The 20,919-nt window shown below is 45.6% G+C and overlaps 2 long non-coding RNA genes and 1 pseudogene across 2 annotated transcripts; 1 reads left to right on the top strand and 2 right to left on the bottom strand.

Moving 5' to 3' along the window:
• Window positions 1–1,667: 1,667 nt before the first annotated feature.
• On the bottom strand, window positions 1,668–2,948 carry LOC118944510 (uncharacterized). The gene is made up of 3 exons (XR_005039848.2): window positions 2,823–2,948; window positions 2,105–2,248; window positions 1,668–1,711 (listed from the first exon to the last, which is right to left on the bottom strand). It is a non-coding gene; the product is annotated as an uncharacterized LOC118944510 (long non-coding RNA).
• Window positions 2,949–12,230: 9,282 nt separating this feature from the next.
• On the top strand, window positions 12,231–14,636 carry LOC110505217 (uncharacterized). The gene is made up of 2 exons (XR_002470714.3): window positions 12,231–12,267; window positions 13,346–14,636. It is a non-coding gene; the product is annotated as an uncharacterized LOC110505217 (long non-coding RNA).
• Window positions 14,637–17,022: 2,386 nt separating this feature from the next.
• On the bottom strand, window positions 17,023–18,524 carry LOC149984563 (uncharacterized; annotated as a pseudogene).
• Window positions 18,525–20,919: the final 2,395 nt, after the last annotated feature.

Raw genomic sequence — 20,919 nt, 5'->3', positions numbered from 1 at the left:
CAGGGATGGCCCAAAACAACAGGTGTAAAAGGTGAACGAAAAATTAAAAAAGAAATGGTTTCGCTATGATTACCAGAAACAGTGAGGGTTAAAGGTAGCGTCTCACGCTGAATCCTGGGGAGAGGACTACCATCCAGGGCGAACAAGGCCGTGGACTCCCTTAACTGTCTGAGAGGAATGTCATGTTCCCGAGCCCAGGTCTCGTCCATAAAACAGCCCTCCGCCCCAGAGTCTATTAAGGCACTGCAGGAAGCTGACGAACCGGTCCAGCGTAGATGGACCGACAAGGTAGTGCAGGATCTTGAAGGAGAGACAGGAGTAGTAGCGCTCACCAGTAGCCCTCCGCTTACTGATGAGCTCTGGCTTTTACTGGACATGAAGTGACAAAATGACCAGCAGAACCGCAATAGAGACAGAGGCGGTTGGTGATTCTCCGTTCCCTCTCCTTAGTCGAGATGCGGATACCTCCCAGCTGCATAGGCTCAGCACCCGAGCCGGCAGAGGAAGATGGTAGTGATGCGGAGAGGGGGGCAACGGAGAACGCGAGCTCCTTTCCACGAGCTCGGTGACAAAGATCAACCCGTCGCTCAATGCGAATAGCGAGTTCAATCAAGGAATCCACGCTGGAAGGAACCTCCCGGGAGAGAATCTCATCCTTTACCTCTGCGCGGAGACCCTCCAGAAAACGAGCGAGCAAAGCCGGCTCGTTCCAGCCACTGGAGGCAGCAAGAGTGCGAAACTCAATAGAGTAGTCTGTTATGGATCGATTACCCTGACATAGGGAAGACAGGGCCCTGGAAGCCTCCTCCCCAAAAACAGATCGATCAAAAACCCGTATCATCTCCTCCTTAAAGTCCTGATACTGGTTAGTACACTCAGCCCTTGCCTCCCAGATTGCCGTGCCCCACTCACGAGCCCGTCCAGTAAGGAGAGATATGACGTAGGCGACACGAGCAGTGCTCCTGGAGTAAGTGTTGGGCTGGAGAGAAAACACAATATCACACTGGGTGAGGAACGAGCGGCATTCAGTGGGCTCCCCAGAGTAACACGGCGGGTTATTGATTCTGGGCTCCGGAGATTCGAAAGCCCTGGAAGTGGCCGGTGGATCGAGGCGGAGATGGTGAACCTGTTCTGTGAGGTTGGAGACTTGGGTGGCCAGGGTCTCAACGGCATGTCGAGCAGCAGACAATTCCTGCTTGTGTCTGCCTAGCATCGCTCCCTGGATCTCGACGGCTGAGTGGAGAGGATCCGAAGTCGCTGGGTCCATTCTTGGTCGGATTCTTCTGTTACGGTGCGTGAATGAGGACCCAAAAGCGAATTAACGTAAACAGAGCTTCTTTAATAACAATACAAAACGTAGGCTCAGATGGACCGGCAGGTTCCGACAGGACAGGACAAGGTTGCAGCAAACATGACGATAGTCTGGTTCAGGCATGAACAACACAAACAAGAATCCGACAAGGACAGGAGCAGGAACAGAGAGAGATATAGAGACCTAATCAGAGGGAAAAAGGGAACAGGTGGGAAAAGGGGTGACGAGGTAGTTAGGAGGAGACAAGGCACAGCTGGGGAAAAGAGGGGGAGAAAAGGTAACCTAACAACGACCAGCAGAGGGAGACAGGGTGAAGGGAAAGGACAGAAACAAGACACAACATGACAGTACATGACATCTTCAGCCAGTCTGTCTGCCATATCTCTGAAGAGATTCTCGCTGTATGTAGAGATTCATATATTAATATTTGTTTGATGTAAAATGTTCAGCATCCTATTAATATCAGAGTCACTATGAGAAAAAAATGAATCTACAGGCCTTTATACACCTCAATGGTCTCATCCACCAGCTTGGTCACAATCTGTCGAGTTATACTCTATTGGCCAGTTTATCGGAAACAGATTAAACCTGGTCCTAGACGAAAAATTATGTTCAAAAGAGATTCTAGATTGAAAGTGTTTATTAGTCCAAAACTAATCTTAATCTGTATACAGGGAAGTTGCCTGATATGCGGTTGCAATTAGCCTAGGGATGAGGTTAGTAGCTCTACAATAGGAGTGACTTCAGAGTCACTCTGTAAAACTGCACATAAACATGTCTACCATTATGTACCTGATGCAGTTCTTGGGATCATTCTCAATCGATATTACAGCAAAAACGCTCCCAAGACATCCATCCCATGGGTCAAACCATTGTCCAAAGCAGAGGTAGCTGAGGTTAATGCCAGCAGGAAAATTACTGGCAACAGCTTCATCTCTGAGGAGAAATAGTGATATGCAAAGCACCTGTAAGGTTTGTCCAAGTTGTTAATATTTAGGTCGCAGAAAAACTCTGCAAAACAAACAACAAATTGTATTGCCCAGCAAAGAGAAACTGAAAGCACCGCTCAGATTTGATGCATGGATCATATTTTTTAATTTAAAAAAAGTTTACCCCCTTTTTTCTCCCCAATTTCGTGGTAACCAATTGTTAGTAAATAACTATCTTGTCTCATCGCTGCAACTCCTGTACGGGCTCGGGAGAGACGAAGGTCGAAAGGCATGGATCATATTTGTGGTGACTACAATACTGATCTTGGTTAACTGGGAAAGTGAAGAAACTGTTTCGCCAGAAAGCAGGATACTTTGCCCTGTGTCTGCACATGGGTTGTTTATTACATACCATAATAACGCATTTCTGCGTAGTTCCCAACAATCGAATCATGTAGCCTGCATGATTCTGGTCAGTGAACAACCAGATCACCAACATAGAAGCAGTAAAAGGAAATAAGTCCTTATTCAATAATGATATATTACAAATTATATTACAAAACTGCATTGGGGTACTATACCTGGTCAATGTTTAACTTTTGCAGTCAGTAAACCCATTTTATTAGGGCAAATTCGTCACTGCGGCTACTTTCTCTCTATTTTCTCTTGCTGGTCTCTATTTCCTGTATACAGAGCCTTGGTGATGTGACTTATCTCTGTCACATGGCAACCAGAGGGGGAGGGATTGCTGCCTTCTAATTTAGCAGCACATAGCAATTGAACTACGAATGCTGCTTTGCACATATTGTGTGCACAGCTTCTAACGTCTCATATATCAAATGTTCATTACTGAAATATGAGTGATTCCAATCACACCATATAATTCAATTAAATTCAAAGGGCATTATTGGCATGGGAAAAAAAACATGTTTACATTGCCAAAGCAAGTGAAATACAGTAGATAAACCAAAAGTGAAATAAACAATACAAAATTAACAGTAAACATTACACTCACCAAAGTTTCAGAAGAATCGAGACATTTCAAATGTCATATTATGGCCATGCACAGTGTTATAACGATGTACAAACTATGTACAAAAGGGAAAATAAATAAACATACTGTAAATATGGGTTGTATTTACAATGGTGTTTTTTCTTCACTGGTTGCCCTTTTCAAGTGGCAACAGGTCACACATTTTGCTGCTGTGATGGCAAACTGTGGTATTTCACCCAATAAATTTGGGAGTTTATCAAATGTGGATATGTTTTCAAATTCTTTGTGGGTCTGTGTAATCTGAGGGAAATATGTGTCTCTAATATGGTCATGCATTTGGCAGGAGGTTAAGAAATGCAGCTAAGTTTTCACCTCATTTTGTGTGCACATAGCCTGTCTTCTCTTGAGAGCATTGTCTGCCTACGGTGGCCTCTCTCAATAGCAAGGCAATGCTCACTGAGTATGTACATGGTCAAAGCTTTCCTTGATTTTGGGTCAGTCACAGTGGTCAGATATTCTGCCACTTGTGTACTCTCTATTTAGGGCCAAATAGCATTCTTGTCAGGTGCGTGAATGAGGACCCAAAAGCGAATTAACAAACAGAGTTTCTTTAATGATGAACACACGTGGGCTCAGATGGACAGGTAGATTCCGACAGGACAGGACAAGGTTGCAGCAAACACGATGATAGTCTGGTTCAGGCATGAGACACACAAACAAGAATCCGACAAAGACAGGAGCAGAAACAGAGAGAGATATAGGGACCTAATCAGAGGGAAAAAGGGAACAGGTGGGAAAAGGGGTGAATGAGGTAGTCAGAGAAGACAAGGAACAGCTGGGGGAAAGAGGGACAGAAACGGTAACCTAGTACGACCAGCAGAGGGAGACAGGGTGAAAGGAAAGGACAGAAAGACACAACATGACAATACATGACAGTACCCCCCCACTCACCGAGCGCCTCCTGGCGCACTCGAGGAGGAAACCTGGCGGCAACGGAGGAAATCCTCGATCAGCGCACGGTCCAGCACGTCCCGAGAGGGAACCCAACTCCTCTCCTCAGGACCGTACCCCTCCCAATCTACGAGGTACTGGTGACCACGGCCCCGAGGACGCATGTCCAAAATCCTACGGACCCTGTAGATGGGTGCGCCCTCGACAAGGATGGGGGGGGGGGGGGGGGAGACGAGCGGGGGCGCGAAGAACGGGCTTGATACAGGAGACATGGAAGACCGGGTGGACGCGACGAAGGTATCGCGGAAGAAGAAGTCGAACTGCGACAGGATTAATGACCCGAGAAATACGGAACGGACCAATGAACCGCGGGGTCAACTTGCGAGAAGCCGTCTTAAGGGGAAGGTTCTGAGTGGAGAGCCAAACTCTCTGACCGCGACAATATCTAGGACTCTTAGTTCTACGCTTATTAGCAGCCCTCACAGTCTGCGTCCTATAACGGCAAAGTGCAGACCTGACCCTCTTCCAGGTGCGCTCGCAACGTTGGACAAAAGCCTGAGCGGAGGGGACGCTGGACTCGGCGAACTGAGATGAGAACAGCGGAGGCTGGTACCCGAGGCTACTCTGAAAAGGTGATAGCCCGGTCGCAGACGAAGGAAGCGAGTTGTGGGCGTATTCTGCCCAGGGGAGCTGTTCTGACCATGACGCAGGGTTGCGAAAAGAAAGACTGCGTAAGATGCGACCAATAGTCTGATTGGCCCGTTCTGCTTGACCGTTAGACTGGGGGTGAAAGCCGGAAGAGAGACTGACGGAAGCCCCAATCAAACGGCAAAACTCCCTCCAAAATTGAGACGTGAATTGCGGACCTCTGTCCGAAACGACGTCTGACGGAAGGCCATGAATTCTGAAAACATTCTCGATGATGATTTGTGCCGTCTCTTTAGCAGAAGGAAGCTTAGCAAGGGGAATGAAATGAGCCGCCTTAGAGAACCTATCGACAACCGTAAGAATAACAGTCTTCCCCGCTGACGAAGGCAGTCCGGTGACAAAATCTAAGGCGATGTGAGACCACGGTCGAGAGGGAATGGGAAGCGGCCTGAGACGGCCGGCAGGAGGGGAGTTACCGGACTTAGTCTGCGCGCAGACCGAACAAGCAGCCACGAAACGACGCGTGTCATGCTCCCGGGTGGGCCACCAAAAACGCTGGCGAATGGAAGCAAGCGTACCCCGAACGCCAGGGTGGCCGGCTAACTTGGCAGAGTGAGCCCACTGAAGAACGGCCAGACGAGTAGGAACGGGAACGAAAAGAAGGTTCCTAGGACAAGCGCGCGGCGACGGAGTGTGAGTGAGCGCTTGCTTTACCTGCCTCTCAATTCCCCAGACAGTCAACCCGACAACACGCCCCTCAGGGAGAATCCCCTCGGGGTCAGTGGAGGCTACTGAAGAACTGAAGAGACGAGATAAAGCATCAGGCTTGGTGTTCTTAGAGCCCGGACGATAAGAAATCACGAACTCGAAACGAGCGAAAAACAGCGCCCAACGCGCCTGACGCGCATTAAGTCGTTTGGCAGAACGGATGTACTCAAGGTTCCTATGGTCAGTCCAAACGACAAAAGGAACGGTCGCCCCCTCCAACCACTGTCGCCATTCGCCTAGGGCTAACCGGATGGCGAGCAGTTCGCGGTTTCCCACATCATAGTTACGTTCCTACGGCGACAGGCGATGAGAAAAATACGCGCATGGGTGGACCTTGTCGTCAGAGAGGGAGCGCTGAGAAAGAATGGCTCCCACGCCCACCTCTGACGCGTCAACCTCGACAACGAACTGTCTAGAGACGTCAGGTGTAACAAGGATAGGAGCGGATGTAAAACGATTCTTGAGGAGATCAAAAGCTCCCTGGGCGGAAACGGACCACTTAAAGCACGTCTTGACAGAAGTAAGGGCTGTGAGAGGAGCTGCCACCTGACCGAAATTACGGATGAAACGACGATAGAAGTTCGCGAAGCCGAGAAAGCGCTGCAGCTCGACGCGTGACTTAGGGGCGGGCCAATCAATGACAGCTTGGACCTTAGCGGGATCCATCTTAATGCCTTCAGCGGAAATAACAGAACCGAGAAATGTGACGGAGGAGGCATGAAAAGTGCACTTCTCAGCCTTCACAAAAAGACAATTCTCTAAAAGGCGCTGGAGGACACGTCGAACGTGCTGAACATGAATCTGGAGTGACGGTGAAAAAAATCAGGATATCGTCAAGGTAAACGAAAACAAAGATGTTCAGCATGTCTCTCAGGACATCATTGACTAATGCCTGAAAGACAGCTGGAGCGTTAGCGAGGCCGAAAGGAAGAACCCGGTATTCAAAGTGCCCTAACGGAGTGTTAAACGCCGTCTTCCACTCGTCCCCCTCCCTGATGCGCACGAGATGGTAAGCGTTACGAAGGTCCAACTTAGTGAAAAACCTGGCTCCCTGCAGGATCTCGAAGGCTGAAGACATAAGAGGAAGCGGATAACGATTCTTCACTGTTATGTCATTCAGCCCTCGATAATCTATGCAGGGGCGCAGAGACCCGTCCTTCTTCTTGACAAAAAAAAACCCCGCTCCGGCGGGAGAGGAGGAGGGGACTATGGTACCGGCGTCAAGAGCTACAGACAAATAATCCTCGAGAGCCTTACGTTCGGGAGCCGACAGAGAGTATAGTCTACCCCGGGGGGGAGTGGTTCCCGGAAGGAGATCAATACTACAATCATACGACCGGTGTGGAGGAAGAGAGGTGGCCCTGGACCGACTGAACACCGTGCGCAGATCGTGATATTCCTCCGGCACCCCTGTCAAATCACCAGGCTCCTCCTGTGAAGAAGAGACAGAGGAAACAGGAGGGATAGCAGACATTAAACATTTCACATGACAAGAGACGTTCCAGGAGAGGATAGAATTACTAGACCAATTAATGGAAGGATTATGACAAACTAGCCAGGGATGGCCCAAAACAACAGGTGTAAAAGGTGAACGAAAAATTAAAAAAGAAATGGTTTCGCTATGATTACCAGAAACAGTGAGGGTTAAAGGTAGCGTCTCACGCTGAATCCTGGGGAGAGGACTACCATCCAGGGCGAACAAGGCCGTGGACTCCCTTAACTGTCTGAGAGGAATGTCATGTTCCCGAGCCCAGGTCTCGTCCATAAAACAGCCCTCCGCCCCAGAGTCTATTAAGGCACTGCAGGAAGCTGACGAACCGGTCCAGCGTAGATGGACCGACAAGGTAGTGCAGGATCTTGAAGGAGAGACAGGAGTAGTAGCGCTCACCAGTAGCCCTCCGCTTACTGATGAGCTCTGGCTTTTACTGGACATGAAGTGACAAAATGACCAGCAGAACCGCAATAGAGACAGAGGCGGTTGGTGATTCTCCGTTCCCTCTCCTTAGTCGAGATGCGGATACCTCCCAGCTGCATAGGCTCAGCTCCCGAGCCGGCAGAGGAAGATGGTAGTGATGCGGAGAGGGGGGCAACGGAGAACGCGAGCTCCTTTCCACGAGCTCGGTGACGAAGATCAACCCGTCGCTCAATGCGAATAGCGAGTTCAATCAAGGAATCCACGCTGGAAGGAACCTCCCGGGAGAGAATCTCATCCTTTACCTCTGCGCGGAGACCCTCCAGAAGACGAGCGAGCAAAGCCGGCTCGTTCCAGCCACTGGAGGCAGCAAGAGTGCGAAACTCAATAGAGTAGTCTGTTATGGATCGATTGCCTTGACATAGGGAAGACAGGGCCCTGGAAGCCTCCTCCCCAAAAACAGATCGATCAAAAACCCGTATCATCTCCTCCTTAAAGTCCTGATACTGGTTAGTACACTCAGCCCTTGCCTCCCAGATTGCCGTGCCCCACTCACGAGCCCGTCCAGTAAGGAGAGATATGACGTAGGCGACACGAGCAGTGCTCCTGGCGTAAGTGTTGGGCTGGAGAGAAAACACAATATCACACTGGGTGAGGAACGAGCGGCATTCAGTGGGCTCCCCAGAGTAACATGGCGGGTTATTGATTCTGGGCTCCGGAGATTCGAAAGCCCTGGAAGTGGCCGGTGGATCGAGGCGGAGATGGTGAACCTGTTCTGTGAGGTTGGAGACTTGGGTGGCCAGGGTCTCAACGGCATGTCGAGCAGCAGACAATTCCTGCTCGTGTCTGCCTAGCATCACTCCCTGGATCTCGACGGCTGAGTGGAGAGGATCCGAAGTCGCTGGGTCCATTCTTGGTCGGATTCTTCTGTCAGGTGCGTGAATGAGGACCCAAAAGCGAATTAACAAACAGAGTTTCTTTAATGATGAACACACGTGGGCTCAGATGGACAGGTAGATTCCGACAGGACAAGGTTGCAGCAAACACGATGATAGTCTGGTTCAGGCATGAGACACACAAACAAGAATCCGACAAAGACAGGAGCAGAAACAGAGAGAGATATAGGGACCTAATCAGAGGGAAAAAGGGAACAGGTGGGAAAAGGGGTGAATGAGGTAGTCAGAGAAGACAAGGAACAGCTGGGGGAAAGAGGGACAGAAACGGTAACCTAGTACGACCAGCAGAGGGAGACAGGGTGAAAGGAAAGGACAGAAAGACACAACATGACAATACATGACAATTCTAGTTTGATCTGTTTATTCGTAAATTCCTTCCAATGTGTCAAATAATAATATTTTTGTTTTCTCATGATTTGGTTGGATTTAAATGTGTTGCTGTTGCAGTCATGGGGGTCTGTGGGGTCTGTTTGTGTTTGTGAACAGAGCCCCAGGACTCTTCTCTAGGTTAATCTCTCTGCAGGTCATGGCTTTGTTATGAAAGGTTTGGGAATGGCTTCCTTTTAGGTGGTTGTTGAATTTAACAGCTCTTTTCTGGATTTGGATAGTTAGAGGGTATCAACAGAATTCTGCTCTGCATGCACTATTTGGTGTTTTATGTTGTACAGGGAGAATGTTTTTGTAGAATTCTGCATGCAGACTCAATTTGGTGTTTGTCCCATTTTGTGAATTTTTGGTTGGTGAGCGGACCCTAGATGTCACAACCATAAAGGGCAATGGGTTTTGTAACTGATTCATGTATTTTTTGCCAGATCCTAATTTTTGCAAGATCGAAATGTCGAATTTCATGTTCCTTTTGATGGCATAGAAGGCCCTTCTTGCCTTGTGTCTTAAATCGTTCACAGCTTATCAGTAGTTACCTGTGATGCTGATTTTTAGGCTGAGGTAAATACAGTGGGGCAAAAAAGTATTTAGTCAGCCACCAATTGTGCATGTTCTCCCACTTAAAAAGATGAGAGAGGCCTGGAATTTTCATCATAGGTACACTTCAACTATGACAGACAAAATGAGGGGGGAAAAATCCAGAAAATCACATTGTAGGATTTTTTATGAATTTATTTGCAAATTATGGTGGAAAATAAGTATTTGGTCAATAACAAAAGATTATCTCAATACTTTGTTATATACCCTTCGTTGGCAATGACAGAGGTAAAAGGTTTTCTGTAAGTCTTCACAAGGTTTTCACACACTGTTGCTGGTATTTTGGCCCATTCCTCCATGCAGATCTCCTCTAGAGCATTGATGTTTTGGGGCTGTTGCTGGGCAACACGGACTTTCAACTCCCTCCAAAGATTTTCTTTGGGGTTGAGATCTGGAGACTGGCTAGGCCACTCCAGGACCTTGAAATGCTTCTTACGAAGCCACTCCTTCGTTGCCCGGGCGGTGTGTTTGGGATCATTGTCATGCTGAAAGACCCAGCCACGTTTCATCTTCAATCCCCTTGCTGATGGAAGGAGGTTTTCACTCAAAATCTCACGATACATGGCCCCATTCATTCTTTCCTTTCCGCAGATCAGTCGTCCTGGTCCCTTTTCAGAAAAACAGCCCCAAAGCATGATGTTTCCACCCCCATCCTTTACAGTAGGTATGGTGTTCTTTGGATGCAACTCAGCATTCTTTGTCCTCCAAACAAAACGAGTTGAGTTTTTACCAAAAAGTTTTGTTTTGGTTTCATCTGACCATATGACATTCTCCCAATCTTCTTCTGGATCATCCAAATGCTCTCTAGCAAACTTCAAACAGGCCTGGACATGTACTGGCTTAAGCAGGGGGATACGTCTGGCACTGCAGGATTTGAGTCCCTGGCGGCGTAGTATGTTACTGATGGTAGGCTTTGTTACTTTGGTCCCAGCTCTCTGCAGGTCATTCACTAGGTCCCCCTTGTGGTTCTGAGATTATCAGTGGTCTTGTATGTCTTCCATTTCCTAATAATTGCTCCCACAGTTGATTTCTTCAAACCAAGCTGCTTACCTATTGCAGATTCAGTCTTCCCAGCCTGGTGCAATCTACAATTTTGTTTCTGGTGTCCTTTGACAGCTCTTTGGTCTTGGCCATAGTGGAGTTTGGAGTGTGACTGTTTGAGGTTGTGTCTTTTATACTGATAACAAGTTCAAACAGGTGCCATTAATACAGGTAACGAGTGGAGGACAGAGGAGCCTCTTAAAGAAGAAGTTACAGGTCTGTGAGAGCCAGAAATCTTCCTTGTTTGTAGGTGACCAAATACTTATTTTCAACCATAATTTGCAAATAAACTCATAAAAAATCCTACAATGTGATTTTCTGGATAGTTTTTTCTCATTTTTTCTGTCATATTTGAAGTGTACCTATGATGAAAATTACAGGCCTCTCTCATCTTTTTAAGTGGGAGAACTTGCACAATTGGTGGCTGACTAAATACTTTTTTGTCCCACTGTATATTTTTTTGTGTGCTCTGGGGCAACTGTGTCTAGATGGAATTTGTATTTGTGGTCCTGGCAGTCTGACCTTTTTTGAACCCTCATTATTTTTGTCTTACTGAGATTTACTGCCAGGGCCCAGGTCTGACATAATCTGTGCAGAAGATCTAGGTGTTGCTCTAGGACATTCCTTGGTTGGGAGCAGAAGCACCAGATCATCAGCAACAGTAGACCCTCATGCCAAATTTGAGTCAAGAGCTTTTTTGAAATCAACAAAGCTTGAGAAGACTAACTTTTTTTTTTGGTTTGTTTGCTTGTCAATTAGGGTGTGCAGGGTGAATACACGGCCAAGTGGTACGGTATTTGGTAAAAAGGCAATTGGACATTTGCTCAGTACATTGTTTTCACTGAGGAAATGTAAGAGACTGCTGTTAATGATAATGCAGAGGATTTTCCCAAGGTTGCTGTTGAACCATGTCCAACGGTAGTTGTTGGGGGCAAATTTTTCTCCACTTTTGTGGATTGGGGTGATCAGTCCTTGGTTCCAAGTATTGGGGAAGATGCCAGAGCTGAGGATGATGTTAAAGAGTTTAAGTATAGCCAATTGGAATTTGTGGTCAGTATATTTTATCATTTAATTTAGGAATCCGTCATCACCACAGGCCTTTTTGGGTTGGAGGGTTTGTATTTTGTCCTGTAGTTCATTCAGTATAATTGGAGAATCCAGTGTGTTCTGGTAGTCTTTAATAGCTGATTCTAAGATTTGTAATTGATCATGTATATGTTTTTTCTGTTTGTTCTTTGTTATAGAGCTAAATAAGATTGGATAAGTGGTTTATCCATACATCTCCATTTAGGATAGATAACTCTTTGTGTTGTTCTTTGTTTAGTGTTTTGTTTAGTGTTAAATTCTATAGATTATTCAATTACATTCATCTGATTTCAGACTGATTTCAGTTCCTGATTTTTCCGTAATGTATTTTTGTATTGTTTTAGTGATTCACCATAGCGAAGGCGTAGACTCAGGTTTTCTGGGTCTCTATGTTTTGGTTGAATAGGTTTCTTAATTTCTTTCTTGTGTTTTTTTGCATTCTTCATGTCACGTTCTTAGTTCTTGTGTGTTTTCCTTGTTTTAGTGTTGGTCAGGACGTGAGCTGGGTGGGCATTCTATGTTTTATGTGTCTAGGTTGTTTTTCTGTGTTTGGCCTAGTATGGTTCTCAATCAGAGGCAGGTGTCGTTAGTTGTCTCTGATTGAGAATCATACTTAGGTAGCCTGGGTTTCACTGTGTTTTTGTGGGTGATTGTTTCCGTGTTTTACACCACACGGTACTGTTTTCACGGTACGTTTATTGTTTTGTATAGAGTGTTCAGTTTATGTGGTTAATAAACACATAAAGATTTTCTTAGGTTGTCTCATTGAATTTTTGGGATTTGATAGGAAAGCTTAAATGTAAAATATACTGTTTAGGCGTTCTACAGCCAGATTTACACCTTCACTATTACAGTGAAATGTTTTGTCCAGGAAGTTTTATAAAGGGATTGATTTTGTTCTTGCCTAATTGTTTTTTTGGTAGGTTTCTACACTACTTACCTTCCACCTATAGCATTAATATTGTGCAGTTCCTTTGGCTTTATGTCTCATGATTGAATATTGCTCTGTTCAATTAGATTGTGATTTTGCTGTGATCTGATCGGGGTTTTCAGTGGACTGACTGTGAATGCTCTGAGAGACTCTGGGTTGAGGTCAGTGATAAAGTAATCTACAGTACTACTGCCAATGGATGAGCTGTAGCTGTACCTACCATAGGAGACTCCTTGAAGCCTACAATACAGACCCAGCATGCGACAGAGCTGCAGGAGTTGTGACCCATTTTTGTTGGTTGTTTTGTCATAGTTGTGTCTATGGAGGGCATATTTGGGAGGGAATACTGTCACCTCCAGGTAGGTGTTTGTCCCCCTGTGTGCTGAGAGTGCCAGGTTCTTGTCCAGTTCTGGCATTTAGGTCACCACAGACTTGTACATGTCCCTGGGCCTGGAAATAGTTGATCTCCCCATCTAGGATGAAGGTGTCATCGTTAAAGTATGGGGATTCTTTTGGGGGGATATAGGTAGTCAACATGAGGACATTTTTCTCTGAGGTAATTTCCTTATTAATTTCGAGCCAGAATTAAAATGCTCCTGTTTTGACTCATTTAACAGATTGGGTTAGGTCTGCTCTATACCAAATTAGCATACCGCCTGAGTCTCTTTCCTGTTTCACACCTGGTAGTTTAGTGGATGGGACTACCAGCTACTAGTTGCCCTCTGTAACCTAGAGGGCAACTAGTGGGTCTGTCTCCTCTATACCATGTTTCTTGTAGAATAACAATGTCTGTATTGTCCTAATGTGTCTCTGTGTCCTCCTTGTCCCGATTGCAGGTTCATGGGGCATAATCACAGTGCACCAGTCCTCTCTGTCCAGCCTGGAGACATTGTGCAAATTCTCTGTAGAGCCTCACAAGACATTGGTAACGATATGGAGCTTTACCACTTCAAACCTGGACAGGCACCCAGAGGCTTCATTCATGATAGTAACTAGAAGTATCCTTACACACCTAGTCGGTTCAGTGGCTTATCGAATGGACCTCTCACCACCTCTATCACAGAGGTTGAGGTTGAAGCTGAGTAATACTGCCAACAAAGTGAACAGCTTCCATTCACAGTGAAATATGTCCGTACAAAAATCTCTGTTAGCTTCTCTCACTTCGGTGAGTTCGTGCGAGTGCCCGGCCAAGCATCAGAGAACTGTCTGACCTCTTTCCATCATAGCTGTACTGTAAGCATTTCACAATCATAAATAACTGGCAATACTGCGGCAGTAGCCGGGCAAAGCAACACAAACTTGGGAATGGAACTGAACTGGCTGCTGGTCTCTGATCTCATATACCATCTCCTGCCCTTGTGCACTTGGACAAGGCACACAACCCACCACAAATGCTCTCCGCCGAGGGGCACTGCACTACGGCTCATCCTGCGCTTCTCAACATGTGTGTGTGTGTATACGCTCTTAAAAATCTATCTAGAACCTAAACCCTTTAAATAACACGTTTTAGTTCCATGTAAAACCCTTTCCACAGAGTGTTCTACATTGAACACAAAAGGGTTCTACCTGGAACCAAAAAGTGTTATCCTATTGGGATAGGCGAAGAACCCTTTAGGAACCTTTTTTCTATGAGTATATAGCTGGGGGTGTTGGGAAAGGCAGGAGACTAATTTTCACTCCTTCCAATGGCATGGAGAAACAATAACCCTTGCCTTTACAGTAAAGTAAATTACAATTTGAAGTGATTTAAGACTTGGGGAAAAGCACTATGGAAATGCAATCCATTATTAACGAATCCATATTATAAACATGTCCATTACCACTTCAATTGAGGGGCAGCAATTTAACATATCATTAGAGCCTAAACTAATTGAGTATGAGAATATAAAATATCATGCTGGTGTAGTGCAACACAAAATATAGTTATTATGATCATAGTGTCTATTCAATTTTAACAGCCTTCAGCAGGACATACACATTTCCATTTTTTTGTATCACCTTATTATCCAACATATTTGCATGCAGTTTTGCTTCTTGTGTCTTTAAACTACAGCTGTTTCCCCATACCACCTCAACACAGTACAACGAAGTACACCCCAATTACTTCAGACTCGCTCAACAGTGTTATTTGAGCAGTGAGCACCATGATGTCAACATTTCAGCTCCTCCTTCTTTTAGCCCTGTGGACAAAAAGTACATATACAAGTTACGAAACTTAAAGCAGCAATCAGAAGTAGAAACAATAGTAAAGTGGTTGCCCCACCCCTGTTTCTGTAATAAGCTGAGGGATGGGTCTGGAAAAATGTAACCACTCTGAAATTCGTAGACAGTGTTATTTTTAATCATGTTTTGAGGCTATATAGTGTTTGTTTCCGTTTTCTTTGTTTACAAACATTGGAGTAAAACAAGCTTATATTTTGGGTTATTTTTTTTCTTATTTTTTTACCCCTTTTTCTCCCCGATTGGTAATTACAGTCTTGTGAAACGTCGCCATGAAACGCCGACTGTGAAACTTCGCCGGAAAGCTCTGGACTGGGAACTGTTGCCGGAAGCTCTGGACTGGGAACTGTCGCCGGAAGCTCTGGACTGGGAACTGTCGCCGGAAGCTCTGGACTGGGAACTGTCGCCGGAAGCTCTGGACTGGGAACTGTCGCCGGAAGCTCTGGACTGGGAACTGTCGCCGGAAGCCCTGGACTTGGGAGGAGATAATGGCAGGAGACGAAAGCCTTCCATGGAAGCAGACGTAGGAGGATCAACGGTGACTTCGAAGTTCACGACCATGACGGAAGCCCGAGAGGCAGCCCCCACAAAAAATTTGGAGGGGGGCACACGGGTTGGTCGGCGAATCTGAGAGCGAAGAGGAATATGGGGATAAACTGAGCGAGGATTATTGTGAGATAGTTGAGGGGAGTGATGAGGTAGAGTGGATGTTTTGGTGTCTGGAGCAAGACAGTCGCCGTGAGGAGCGTGGGACCACCATGTTGTGCGGAGATACGCAATGTGTCTCCAGTGCGCATCCACAGCACGGTGCATTCTGTGCGAGCTCCTCGCACTTGCCTTGCAAAAGTGAGCATCCAGCCAGGACGGGTTGTGCCGGCTCTGCGCTCCTGGTCTCCTGTACGCCTCCTCTGTCCAGGATGTCCTCCTGGCCATGCTGCTTGGTCCGTTTGTGGTGGGATCTTCTGTCACAATCGTTATAAGGAGTGGACCAAGATGCAGCGTGGTATGTTTCCATCCTTTATTTTGGAATTAAAAACTTTAAAGAACAAAACTACCAAACGAACAAACGAAACGTGCCGCTGCTACAATGCTCACAGCAAACTATACATAGACAAGATCCCACAAAGCACAATGGGAAAATGGCTACCTAAATATGATCCCCAATCAGAGACAACGATAAACAGCTGCCTCTGATTGGGAACCATACTCGGCCAACATAGAAATATAATTCACCTAGATAACCCACCCTTAAATCACACCCCGACCTAACCAACAGAGAGAATAAAAGCTCTCTATGGTCAGGGTGTGACATGTTAATAATTACAGTATATTGTATTTTACAAATGTACAAAATATAATTTATTATTATGTAAATCAAGAATAGATATATTCATATTGTCTTTATCTGCATTTATACATATTTAATTTTGTTTATGCTGGAGGCAATAAATTCTAAAGGGGGGGTTCTACTAAGCTAACATATGGAATTGTTTTTAGATGGTCATACCATGGATCATTTAGCTATTTGATGTTGAATTTTGAGGCCTCTATAGGTATCAGCATTTTAAATGTTTGATAAAATATTATAGAATATGGCCTTGTATACTTTATCCCATAGAAACACAAAGAATAACACATTCATAAATGGTAAAACAAAAAATAAATAATAAGGAATATGTAAATATGTATATATTTTTGGACACATATTTAACTATTTTATTTGTTAGCACAAAACTACTTACATACTTCTGTTATTTTTTTATCCAGTCCCAGGTTACCTTCAGACGAGTCACGTGACACTAGTGGGGGTCGTAGAGCAAAACGGAGAACACCATTGTCTTCGTCAGAGTCTCCCCTTTCCAACGAGTGGTTATGCCGTTCGACTGCTACAAACGTTTTCATGAGAAGACTGATTTTCGGGAGGTCTCCTGGTCTGACAAACAGTGCTGTACTGTAGCCACTTTCCACCGCAGATGCGGAAGGCCAACATAGGCGGATGTGGTGGATTGAGACGCAGCCCATAAACCTCCCCCCAGATATCTCTAGTTTACGGATTAAACACAGGCTAGTTGATTTTCTGGTTGTATAATGTCTAACCTTTTTTTCCAAGATAATTGTTTTAAATATGTTTTAAATTACCATAATGTAGTAGTATATTACCAGATGCTGATGCTTTGTATTTCCATTGATTCATTAGTATATTTTCCACAGGTCGTGCCACAGCTGCCCCTCAGGTCAGTGTGTTTGCCCCAACTGGTAAGTACCTGACCAGAACTGGTGGTCAGACCACACTGCTGTGTCTGATCAACAACATCTACCCTGATCAAGTCACTGTGAGCTGGACAATGGATGGGAAGAGTGTCTCCGGGACACTAACAAGACAGCCAGTCCGTACTTATTCCTGATAGGAATAAGTACACGAAGCACTCTTACTTTACCCAGCTCCACCTAGGAGTCTGGAGAGAAGTATGTCTGTGTCACGCCCTGACCATAGAGAGCCTTTTTAGTCTTTATTTTGGTTAGGTTGGGGTGTGGCTAGGGTGGGTAATCTAGGTTGTTTTTTGTTCCCCCATGCTAATGTTCCCTCTTGATATATCCTAACCAACCCTGTGCATTTTGATAGATTCCGACACCACTTCCTGACCTGCGTGCACAGTGAACACCGCTATGGCAAACGTGGCAAACATTCCCATGCACCCTGCGAACATCCAGAAGTTAAAATTTGACGATTTCATGAACATGAAGGACATGAACAGGACCAAAGCTAAAAGGACCACAAACACAAACCGGTAGTCCCCGAATGCAAACACCCCAAATCCTGCTGTGACCATGGCGGTCATAGTCATGGGTATCCACGAAAACGCCAGGAAATCCACGTATTTCACCACCACTGTTGATCTGCTCTTGAATGGTCCTTTGCTCATTTACCTACATCCACTTTCTCCTCTTTCTCCCCATCTCCTTTCTCTCCCTGCGCTGTGCCTCCGAGGTTATTCTGTGCTCCAGGCCCTCTGTCCTTTCTCCTTCCTTCTCCAATGTGACAATCCTCTGCTCAATCTCCACTGTCACTTTGTCTCTCTTCTTCACCTCCCTCGCCTCCATCTCTCTGAGCTCTCACTCCCTGGCCTCCAGAGAGCTCTGTCCCAGGCGGACACAGGACTCTCTTTGTCTCCATATGAACTCGAAAAGGAAGTGCAAAGCAGGTTTGACGAGGGTGAATATGCTTAGTGCCCAGAGATGTCCCACCATCCCTGAGCCCACCACGATTGCCTCAATGACGACTCCAAATGTTGCTCCACTGGCTGTGGTCCTGAAAGCACCAGCTAGCCCAACTGCGATTCACACAACCACAGATTCTGCCTGGGATGCTCCACCACCACTGCTCCTGGCACCCAGCAATATGGAATCCATAGCTGCTGCGAATATGACCCCGGCCACCACTGAGGTCATGACTGTGGTTAGTGCCATTGCTCCCAGGAGGGTACCCAGTCCCAAGGGCCTCACAGTCTGGACTCCGTCAGACACAGGCTGAAGCAGGGACCCTGAGGTCATCACTGGCATTCACCGGCTCCTCAGTGGCCCCCAGCACACAGCCTCCCACCACTCCCAGGACAAATCCCAGAGCTGCTTCCAACATGGGGCTCCTGGCCTCTGAAACAAAGCAGGAAAAGAGAGGGTCACTTACAAAAACACTGGATGTGGTATAACAGCTTTGAGCTATAGTTTATATATATTGCCTGAAGATGTGTAACAATGAAATATTATGAAAAAGTAAGTAAAGATATCCAATCATCCCTGATATGTAATTGTTAAGTGGTTGGCAATTTGAGTACATTAATCATATTTTTCTATTGTACTAACAGTATTGACAGTATTTATACTGTAGGCCTATCATATTTGTATTGTACCATGCAACTGAATGAAACCACCATTTGTCACTTCAACCATGAAGTGCCTGTAGCAAGTGACTGTCAACAGACTTGCTGATCAGGTTTAACCAGCATAACTGCCATGCATGGTGCCATGATATGTACTGTATATACTGTTCACGTTGCTCACATGGTTCCAACACTTGCAATACTAGGATTTAGCTAATGTTCAAGCACTTTACTGGATATACTGTATATGTCCCAATGCCTTCTCTCTGAAGCAACAAAGTAGCTCTCCAATACTTGTTTGCTATAAGATGTCCCAAAAAAAGTACATGGTCAACATTATTCACAATGTGCTGTCTGCACGTGATTGCCAAGACAAAACATGAGCTTCCATCTCATTGATAAATAGAATCATGTACATCTTCCAAGGTGTAGTACTTAATGCCAAACATGTCAATTCAAAACCACCTATCAAACAATTTGCCTCATATGCAAAATGTGTTGAACACTACCTTATACAGCATAGGGAAATCATTCACCACCACCCCCACTATATGACATTAACGGTTCAGTAAAATGCAGGTGACTTTACTCAGCTTTGATGGAACCATGATGATACAGGAAGCTCAGTGTACAGTAGATGAGTTCCCTCTTCTTCCAGTGATTACAGTGCAGCCTCTCCACCAGCTCTTTGTCTCAGGTGAGACCCTATCCTGACTTTCATCCATTCCCTACTGTCTTGGTGCGGGCAAGTTGAGTTGAACTATTCTGTAGTTTGTAAAGGTAAAATAAGATAAAGATATACACACACGCTACAGTAGTAAAGTATTCATCTTTATTAATCAATTGCTTTCTTTCATGAGTGTAATAGAGTGAGTGCCTGTGCTGTTGTATAAATGGGTTTGAATTTTAAAAAAGGCAGCTCAAATGACAAAATATGTCATTGTATAAGTACATTATGGCAAATTAGACTCGGAAATAGTTAATCAGGGACCATGACCAGAGTGACATCCAACTCCCTGTTCACCCACGACTGCATGGCCAGGCACAACTCCAACACCATCATTAAGTTTGCAGATGACACAACAGTGGTAGGCCTGATCACTGACAACGACGAGACAGCCTATAGGGAGGAGGTCAGAGACCTGGCCGGGTGGTGCCAGAATAACAAAACTATCCCTCAACGTAACCAAGACTAAGGAGATGATTGTGGACTAAAGGAAAAGGAGGACCGAGCACGCTCCCATTCTCATCGCCCCCATGTGTTGCTCGCCCTTGTTTACTCCTAATTGGAGACCAGCCCGTTTTGTGTATACTTATTCTTTATTTTGAGTTTGCAGTGATCTTTATTCTAGATCTACTATATTTATTGGCATGCATTATTTTAGCCTTTGCATTTCCTTGGTTTGCTGTGCCTTTCGTTTTTATGTCTCCTAATTATAGTCTCCTCCCCTTTGGCTGGTCTCCATGGGGATCAGCACACCCTTAATTGACACACCTGAGACTAATGCCCTTAATGAGTAATGTGCCCTGTTCAAAAAGGAGCTCCCAGCTCACTTCAGCCCTCTGCTGATGTTGAGAACAACCTCTACTCCTGAGGCTGCCGCTGCTCCCTGACCGCCATGCTACCGCTAGACTACCGCAACAGAGTCATGCTGTCACCTAGAGGAGCGATGGAGGACAGAGCTGAATGAATGAGTGCTACAATGCACAAAGCCCAGACGGTCTTTCCTGAACTGAGTGGAGATTAAGTGCTACAGAGAGACTGCTAGCCCCTCCCACCCGCTCTGGTCTTTTTCCCAGTGGCAAGGCAACATGTACCAACGATGGACTGATGCAACGAGCTATTGGACCGGCAATCTACCCCCTAAAAAAAATATATATAGATGGACAACGCACAGCGGTGGCGTCCATTTTGTTCTACCTTGGCAGCAGCCAGGATTTAATCATAGGCTTGAGTATCTGCGTTTGTGTGGGCCATTTGTGTGTTGAAAATTTGTAGACCTCAAGTGAAGAGAATCTAAACTCTTATCAAACATTGTGTGTTGACCTGGGATCGTACTTATCTGATTCTGTCATAGCTTCAAGAGCTTTGTCCAAGTACTGGTGGACTCCACTAACAAAAGAATGGGTGATCTGACCAGAGGTCCAAGACCTTAAGAACAGTTTAGAGTTTTCCCAGGAAGAGGTGCATGAAAGAGACTTGAGGCAAGATAACAAAGTCCACCTTAGAGGACATCAGCACTGTCTGTGAATCATCATTGTTACAGATGACTGGGAAATCTGACTTGTCTAGAGGGACAATCCAGGAGGAG

This window comes from Oncorhynchus mykiss, chromosome 3 (genome assembly GCF_057628025.1).
Source record: "Oncorhynchus mykiss isolate SJ-2025 chromosome 3, ASM5762802v1, whole genome shotgun sequence".
NCBI lineage: Eukaryota > Metazoa > Chordata > Actinopteri > Salmoniformes > Salmonidae > Oncorhynchus > Oncorhynchus mykiss.
The sequence above is the reverse complement of the archived record's forward strand: the minus strand, read 5'-3'. Positions and strand labels throughout refer to the sequence as shown.